The 9,493-nt window shown below is 44.0% G+C and overlaps 1 long non-coding RNA gene across 1 annotated transcript in view; it reads left to right on the plus strand.

Moving 5' to 3' along the window:
* The window catches only part of LOC309633333, a 113,427-nt gene extending 112,530 nt beyond the window's left edge, over positions 1 to 897 (plus strand). The window contains exon 6 of the long non-coding RNA XR_014247425.1: positions 618 to 897. This is a non-coding gene — a long non-coding RNA (uncharacterized lncRNA). The remainder of the gene's footprint in view (positions 1 to 617) is intronic.
* The last annotated feature ends 8,596 nt before the right edge of the window (positions 898 to 9,493 follow it).

Here is a 9,493-nt window from a genome sequence, read left to right on the forward strand (position 1 = left end):
ATGGCTTAGAAGACTAAACATTAAGATGTCAGTTATCCCCAAATCAATCTATAGATTCAAAGTAATCAAAATCCCAGTAACCAGTTTTGTAGAAATTTCCAAGCTGACTTGACAAATTTTATGGAAATGGATATATTTTCCAAAAAAGAAAATGCTGGAGGTCACGACTTAACTGTAATCTGCGGGAAACAAGACCCTGTGTTACTGTCATGAGGACAGACAAACAGATCAGTGGAGACTGACCCACATGTTCAACATATAACACATATAACACATACAGTCATTTGATATTTTGACAAACGAAGGTGATGATATAATTTGATGAAGAAAGGATGGTCTTTCCTACAAATTCTGGATACCCATTTGTAAATAAAAATGAACCCTGACGCTGACCATGCACACAAATATAATTTAACTTGAAATGAGCCACAGACCTATATGTAGATCATCTTCCCAATAACCCGTGAGACAAAGTCACACAAAGCTAAGCCAAGGCGTCAAGGTGCTGGGTTCTCATTGGGGCCCCATTCAGGTTGTTGGCAGTCCAGGACACTGTGGCTACAGAACTAAGGTTTCCCTGCCTGCTGGCTGGTGGCAGAGACTATTCTTGTCCTCAGGCCCACCGACAGCCTGGCAGCCAGCACGGGAGGCCCCCGCACCCGTGAGTCTCTGACTTCCTCTTCTGTGACCAGTCAGAGAAAACTCTCTGCCTTTGAAGCACTCATGGAATTAAAGTGGGCCCGCCCAGATCATCTCTCTTTAGCCAGGTAACAGAAATTTCTCGTGATGCTTGCAACTTTAACCATTTCTCCTTGAAATTCCACACATTTTTGTTCCATATATATTTTAGGCCATACTTTAAAGTGCATTCAAAATTAGCCTCCCTGTATCTTTCTGGGAGGCTGATCAAATCATTATTTTGAAATGACCCCTAAGATCTAGTAAAAACTTTTATCTTCCGGTCTTCTCGTCTAACATTACCAGCTGTGTGAGCTTGCTTCTGGTTAACATCTCCAACGCCTATCATTTTCCCATCCTTTTAATTCCATCCTCCTTAAGTGTTCTGTTTTAGATGAGTCTTGTATTAATTTCCTAGGGCTGAAGTAACAAAACAGGGTGGCTTAAAAAAACAAAAATTTACTCCCTCACAGTTCTGGAGGCTAGAGGCCCAAAGTCAAGGTACCAGCAGGGCTCTGCTTCCTCTGAAGGTTCTAGGGCTTTCCTTGGCGTGTAACAGCACACTCCAATGTCTGCGGCATCTGCACATGGCTTCTCTGTGTGTGTCTCTGTGCCCTCTCCTCTTCTTAGCAAGATACCGTTAGATTAAGGGCCCAGACTAAATCCAGGATGATTTCATCTTGAGATCTTTAACTAAATACATCGCAGAATAGGGAGGGTGGCAGGGAGATGCAAGAGGGAGGAGATATGGGGGTATATGTGTATGTATAGCTGATTCACTTTGTTATAAAGCAGAAACTAACACACCATTGTAAAGCAATTATACTCCAATAAAGATGTTAAATAAATAAATAAATACATCGCAGCAGCACCGTTTCCAAAGAAGGTCACATTCTGAGGCTCTGGGTAGACCTGAATTTTGGGGGGATACCCTTTTCCGTACCCCACTGGTGCATGTGTAAAGTCAGCAGTCTCCAAATCTGAGCCAAATTTTGTGTAGGGGGTTGATCCTGCCCCATCCTCCGACAGGGCAACCTCAAGAAAATCAGTGCTTCTGATACAAAACCTACCAACCTCAGCCCCGCACAACACACCATCAAAGTGAAAGCTGCAGGCTACATCTGGGCCCTAGCAGTGACAGAGGTGATCACAGGTTCAGGTTCAGATCACAGGTGACTCTCTGTTCCCAGGTACGTATTATGCCTTGGGACGTGGAGGTAGCATCCTGCAGGCTCCGCACAGCCACTGGAGCCTCCTTGCTAAGACAGAAATGACATCTTCAGGATGAAGGCAGGCCTGGCCATCTGGTGCAGGAGGAAGTAGCTTCCTGTTGTCCTCAGACCCTTGCCACAGGCAATGACACTGGAGCAGGCCACCCTCTGAGTAGACAAGAAAGGGAATTCTCTCGTGGTGTAGACAGCACTGACACTGTCCCATGCCACACGGCCCACCAGAGCACTGCTGCTGCCTGTACCTTAACCGGGTGTCCCGATAAAGGACAGACACAACAGTCCACACAAATGGTTGACCTTCAGGCGGTCATCTCAGTCACCTTAGCCCTTGATGCCCCAGCAAACAACCAGCATGTTTACACTCTTTGGCCATTGCCAGTGGCATGGCCATGTGGCCAGCCAACACAGAAACTAAATTCTCATCCAAGCTTTCCCGTTTGGGAGGAAGACCTCAGGACCTCTTGCCCCCCAAACACCCCAAATATAAATGATAGTCACACATGTCTGCACATAGCAGGCACTCCTATCCCCTTTGGAGACCCAGACATTACCAACAGTGACCAAGACTCTCATTTCACTTTAAAAACACACAACACCAAGCTCTTGAGCAAGTCATTCAAGAGAACTTCCCTTCATCTGCCAATTTAGAACGCAGGCCTCACAGAGGACCATATGGCCTACTTATACAAGTTCAGGTTCGGGGAAATGAAACATGCACCTGTCAGTCATCAAACATCAGAAATGCATCATAAAAACTTACTCCATTTTTGATGTTTGACAGCCGATAGCCTTTAAGGACCACCCCCCTCTCTTACCCCAGGGCAAGCTGATAAGAAAGGGGCACCTGCAGAGAATTCACACCAGTAAACCCTGGCCCAGGGTAAGAACCCCACCTCCCAAACCACAGGGAAAGCCAGAGTCAGTAACTCCTCCCTGCTTCCTCAGACCATTTCCAGAGCGGCCTCCTGGGAGCCCACCCTGCTCTCCCAGCAAAGTCTCATTATGTGAAAAATGGACCTTTTCACTCCCACTCGCTGCATGTGTGGCATCATCAGTGTTGATAATGAGAACTAAAATGTTGCCTGCCATATCAGTAAACAAAGGATGTTGCAGCCATCAAGCCATCATATTACAGCCACCGGAGGGTGAGCCCTAAGGGAACCCAGGATGTAGACAAACGGGCTGCTCACTGCCAAACCCTCAGCCACTGCCACACCCCCTGGTTCTGCCAGTGTACCCTGAGGAAACTCAGGATAAGAATACACAGGATACTGGCCCCAGATATTTAAGGTGCATATCAAAGGAGTGATTTCAGTGAGCCCAGGCTCTTGCATCTTCCCCAACATAGAAAAGTGCTAAATTCCATAACTTGAGAAATCTGGTTTTCTTTTATTAACAGTAATCTTTTGATGTTCTGACTACCTGGTCTTTTGTTGAGAATCTCCTATATATCCTGGCTCCCCACCCTTGCCTCTTCGGAACAGTTTCTGCAATGTCATCTGAGATGCCATGTCCCAGGCCTGAAGTCCTCAGAAAGTCCACCCAATAAAACATAACTCTCAACTTTTAGGTTGTGCATTTTTTTTTTTTCAGTCAACAATAACCAAGCCACATTTTGGGTCAGGTTGATCCTGCCCCCTATGGTGCAACCACAAAACACATTCATCTTCCTCTTATGATTTAGAAGCTATATGCTGTATACTATTCTTCTAGGAGTTAGACGAGAGACTACTATTTGCAGCCTGCCTTATAAAGTATACTGCTAATTGGTACATTTAATCTTCTCCGACAATTCAAGGAGCTTAGACCTTTTAGTTCCTCATAAACCTCCCCTAGCCTAAATGCTAAAGTCATGCATTTTATTTCTACATATAGTTTAAAGTCCACAAGGCATTGTTGTTGCTGTTTTATACAGTCAATATTTAGATTTCCTCATATTTACCACTGTTGCTGCTCATCGATCTTTCCTGCTTCTCTGACATTTCGTCTGTGATCATTTTCCCTCTGCCTGAAGAAGTCTCATTAGTATTACACTGAAGGTCATTTTACTTCCTCTCGCTGCTATTAAATACATTTTTCTTAGTCTTCAGTTATCTCAGTTCACTCTGATGGGTCTATATGCAGATTTATTTTTATTTACCCTGCTTGGGGTTTGTGGGGCCTTCTTGATTCCATGGAGTACTGTCCTTAGTCTATTTTGGAAAAATATCTACCATCATCTCTTCAAATGTTTCCTATGCGCCCCTGCCTCACCTACTCCTAGGATATAAAATAAACAAATACTAAAATTTTTTCATGGATCCTTTATGGCCTCGCCATTCAAAGTGTGGTCTATGACCTGATAGCATCAATATCCTCAAGAAGCTTCTAAAAACTCAGCATCTCAGGCATCCCCAGGGATCCACTGAATCAGAATCTTCATTTAAACAAGATCCACAGGTGAGTCACATCCCATTCAAGTCTGAGAAGCACTGGTCTCCATCTCTCAGCCTCTCTTCCACATTTACCACTCCTCGTCTCCCCATTCCATTGTAGATAATTACTTTTATCTTCCAGTTCACTAATTCTTTCATACTCTTAACTTCTTAATTGATGTATATAATACACATAGAAAATTGCACAAGACATAAACATAAGAGCTCAGTACATTTTTACAAAGTAAATATTCATGTCACCACCAAAGTTAAGAACACTGCCAGTGGCCCACAAGCTCCCCCCACCCACCCCAGACTTTTGTGGGATTCAACTGTCCACTCTGCTATTAAATTCATCCACTGAGTCCTAACGTTTGTTATTCAGTTTTGCTACTCCAGAATTTCTTTCTACTTGGTTCTTTTCCAAATCTGTATGTCATTTTTCACGGCTTTAAGTTCTCTGTTGAAATTTATCTCCTTGAGCAGGGCAACCACAGGTGTGCTAGTGTTTGTGTCTATTAACTACAATATCCAAATCCCCTGGGGCTCTACTGACATTGTCAGCTGTTTATCCTGCAGGTTCTAGTTCATGTTATCTTTTTTTCTTTTTTATGGAGTATAGTTGACTTACAACATTGTGTTAGTTTTAGCTGTACAGCAAAGTGATTCAGTTATACATATACATATATTCATTCTTTTTTACATTCTTTTCTCATACAGGTTATCACAGAATATTGGGTAGAGTTCCCTGTGCTATACAGTAGGTTCTTGTTATCTATCTTATATATAGTAGTGTGTGTATTCGTCCAAAGCTCCTGATTTATCCCTCCCCACCACGTTTCCCCTTAGGTAACCATAAGTTTGTTTTTGATATCTATTAAGTCTGCTTCTGTTTTGTAAATGGGTTCATTTGTATCTTTTTTTTTTAATTAGATTCCACATATGAGTGATATCATATGGTATTTGTCTTTGTCTGACTTACTTGACTTAGTATGATAATCTTTAGGTTTTAGCATCCATTTTGCTGCAAATGGCATTATTTCATTCTTTTTTTATGGCTGAGTAATATTCCATTGTATATATGTACCACATCTTCTTTATCCATCCCTCTGTTGATGGACATTTAGGTTGCTTCCATGTCCTGGCCATTGTAAATAGTGCTGCGATGAACACAGGGGCATATGTATCCTTTCGGATTATGGTTTTCTCCAGCTATATGCCCAGGAGTGGGATTGGTGGATCATATGGTAGCTCTATTTTAAGTTTTTTAAGGAACCTCCATATTGTTCTCCATAGTGGTTGTACCAATTTACATTCCCACCAACAGTGTAGGAGGGTTCCCTTTTCTCCACACCCTCTCTAGCACTTACTGTTTGTAGACTTTTTGATGATGGCCATTCTGACAGGTGCAAGGTGATACCTCATTGTAGTTTTGATTTGCATTTCTCTGATAATTAGTGATGCTGAGCATCTTTTCATATGCTTTTTGCCTATCTGTATGTCTTCTTTGGAGAACTGTCTGTTTAGATCTTCTGCCCATATTTTGATTGGGTTGTTTGTTTTTTTGACATAGAGCTCCATGAGCTGTTTGTATATTTTGGAGATTAACCCCTTGTCAGTTGCATTATTTGCAAATATTTTCTCCCATTCTATGGGTATCTTTTTGTTTTGCTGATGGTTTCCTTTGCTGTGCAGAAGCTTTAAAGCTTAATTAGGTCACATTTGTTTATTTTTGTTTTTATTTTCATTACTCTAGGAGGTGGATCAAAAACAATATTGCTTTGATCTATGTCAAAGAATGTTCTGCCTATGTTTTTCTCTAAGAGTTTTATAGTGTCTGGCCTTACATTTAGGTCTTTGATCCATTTCCAGTTTATTTTTGTGTATGGTGTTAGAGAATGTTCTAATTTCATTCTTTTACATGTAGCTGTCCAGTTTTCCCAGCACCACTCATCAAAGAGACTGTTTTTTCTCCATTGTATATTCTTTCCTCCCTTGCCATAGATTAATTGACCATAGGAGCATGAGTTTATTTCTGGGCTTTCTATCCTATTCCATTGATATATATTTCTGTTTTTGTGCCAGTACCATACTGTTTTGATTACTGTAGCTTTGTAGTATAGTCTGCAGTCAGGGAGTCTGATTCCTCCAGCTCCATTTTGCTTTCTCAAGATTGCTTTGGCTATTCGGGGTCGTTTGTGTTTCCATGTAATTTAAAAAAAAATTTGCTCTAGTTCTGTGAAAAATGCCAATGGTAGTTTGATAGGGATTGCACTGAATCTGTAGATTGCCTTGGGTAGTTCATATCATCTTACCTCATGTGCCTACTTATCTCTAAGTGAGTGCTGAACACTGTATTTGAAAAGAGAGGCCTTGGGAGTTGTTAACCTTCTCCAGAAAGGATTTTCATTTACTCCCAGCCAGTAACTGGCCAGCTGCAGCCAGTTCAGGGACTGTTTACTTTCAGACCACCCTCACTCTTAGGTTGAAACTTGATAACCCACCCAACGTAAGAGGATTCACAGGGCTCCATTCCTTGGTGGCCCTGCAGTCCAACTTTTGTCTACTTGGCTATTAAGCTCTGCTCAGCCCCTTAGCTTTGTAGTAAACATCTCCAGGGCAAAAGCAGCCCCATTGTTAGGCTCAGCACTTTGATTTCTGCCATCTTCTGAATCTTGGCCTAGAAACCGTTTGCTCTTTTTAGCTCTCTGACTTGATATATATTCTAATTTTTCTAATTGTCCTTTACTGACAAGTATGTGTGAATCATGTGCTCTACCATTCCCAGGAGAGAAACTTAGTGGCTTCCTCTTCATCTACACAATATATTCTCAAATTGCTCTGGAGATGTTAATTACACTTATTCCAAAGTCTTCTTTAAACAACTAGAGTTGTTTATGTGAAATCTGTTTCATCAGGTTTTACTTTTTTTGTTTACAAGCTTAGTTCTTTTACAGAGTTAGTTCTGTTTACATATGAAACTGTTCCTGGATGTCTGCTCATCTTGATATTTGGGATGCCAGTTTGCCCACACTTGCAAAGACCTCCTTCCCTCCAGGAGGAGGATACTGCCCCCAGGTGAGAGCTACTTCCTCAATCTGCCAGCTAACACCCACTTTTGCCATTTCTCTCTGGCCAAATGCTCCCTCCCAATGCCCAAGAATCACCTCTAAAACAAATGTCCTGGCAGCAGAAGGCCTTCATCATCTGAGGCAAATGCTTGCATTCTGTCGAACATGCCTCAGTTTTCCTTTGAGTTGGGCCCTCGTGGAGACTTGAAAAGGGGGAAAGAAGGGTGAGAATGCAGTAGTGAGAAGGAACTGCAAGGGGAAGAAAGACTATGAGTAGGACCAGGAGACAGGAAAGCAGGGGCCCGTGGACAAGAAAACACAGGCAGCCCACAGGGCTGGACCTCACTCTGAAAGGGTGAGAGGCTGCAGAGATGGGGCCAGGGAACAGGCTGTGGCACACTAGAGCCGAAGGGGGATGAGGAGTCTGCCCTCCACGTGGCAGGCAAGGAGGAGCTTGGGGGACCGAGCAGAATTATGTGGTCACTTGGTCTTCCATGTGGAGGGCCTGGCTTGAAGTGCCACCTGGCACAGTGGTCTGGTGCCAGGTCCACAGACCCTGTGAAACAGCAGAGGTTCCTGAGAGCTGGGTCACTCACCAGCAGGAGGGGGCCTTCTGGAAAGTCACAGGCCTCCAATGAAGACGAGTATGTAGGCAGGCAGGAGGCTTGCTCACACCCATTCTCTGCTTTCCATACTTTGATCAGTCCCCGCTCGTCCACGGTGACAACCAGTTGCAGCCGAGGGTAAGTCACCAAATTCACCGGAGCTGCAGGCTGTAGAAGGCTCAACAGATCTCCGTGCCCTAGGCAACAACAAAATTAATGTAACAACTCACATAGGGCCCATTTATTTCCTAAACACTTATTATTTTCATTCATTCGACCATCACCCAGTGCACACTGGGGACATGTAGGTGTAAAGGATATGATGCCCATCCTCACAGGCCGCACAGCATGGTAGGGAACACAACACAGAAGCAATGTTCCACCAGAGAGGAGACAGGTGTGTCCTGGAGGAGAGCAGTGGCTGAGTGTGGGTGTTGAGACTGCCTGGGGTTGGTGCCATTGCAGGGGGATTGAGGGTGGGGTCCTTCATGTGCACTGGGCACAGGATGTCTGAAGCACTCCCAGTGGTTACCTATGGCTCAACTGAAGAAGGCTGGGCAGGGAGGCAGGACCCAACACTACCCACCCTGCCCGGGATCTGGGCTGTGCTTGGGACCTAGGCTGTGCTGGGGACCTGGGCTGTACTCAGGACCTGGGCTTTGCAGGGCTGCATAAAGTGAACTTCCACGTGGAACGTCTCACTTGGTCCCCAAGGAACCCAGGTTTACAGATAAGCTAATTCAGCCTTGTGGTTGTAAACAGTTTCTGTCGCATATCTGCAACTGCCCTGCTCAGAACATGCCCTTCCCAGTGGTGTACCCAGCAGTGCCACTGCGGGCCAGGCCTGGCGAAGGCCCATGCCCTGTCACGGCCATTAGCACAGAGGAAAATGACTGGTCCGAGATGGGCTGATTCCCAGATACATGGTCTCTCCCAGGATTCTGAAAGCTAGAGCAGCGAGGTAAAGAGCCCGGGTCCAGCAGGCCCACGGCACATTAGGATAGGGCGTCAGAGAACCAATCCTCTAATTGCTCTTTCTGAGTTTCTCAGAGTTGCCACATGGGGTTTCTTTCCAATTTGGAGTTATTACGGTTCTTTTTCTATCAGGTGTTATCATGTTAGCATGATCTTTTTCCAATCATGATATCCCAGTATTCTTCCATTCTTTTCTTTCTTCCCCCTCACATCAACAAATCAACAGTTGATTTCTGTTGCTTAAACAGCTAACAAGACTATTACTAGTAGGAACTCGGCACCGGTGACTGGGTCATGTCAACTAGGTCTCGGAGAATACACATTATTCACCACTGGCTGGTAGTATGGAAGTGGGCAAAGAAGCAGTGAAACTCCCCTTCCCATTTCAGAATAGAAAGTAGCAACCAGGGGAACAGAGCGCAGAAACAGGCTACATACTGCATGACTCCAACAAAATGACTGAGCTTTCTAAAAATAAAATAAGATTGGAGATGTGTTCACAAAGAGGATTAAGGTTG

The sequence above is a fragment of the Balaenoptera borealis genome (genome assembly GCF_965194805.1).
Source record: "Balaenoptera borealis genome assembly, chromosome: 8".
In the NCBI taxonomy this organism is placed as follows: Eukaryota; Metazoa; Chordata; class Mammalia; order Artiodactyla; family Balaenopteridae; genus Balaenoptera; species Balaenoptera borealis.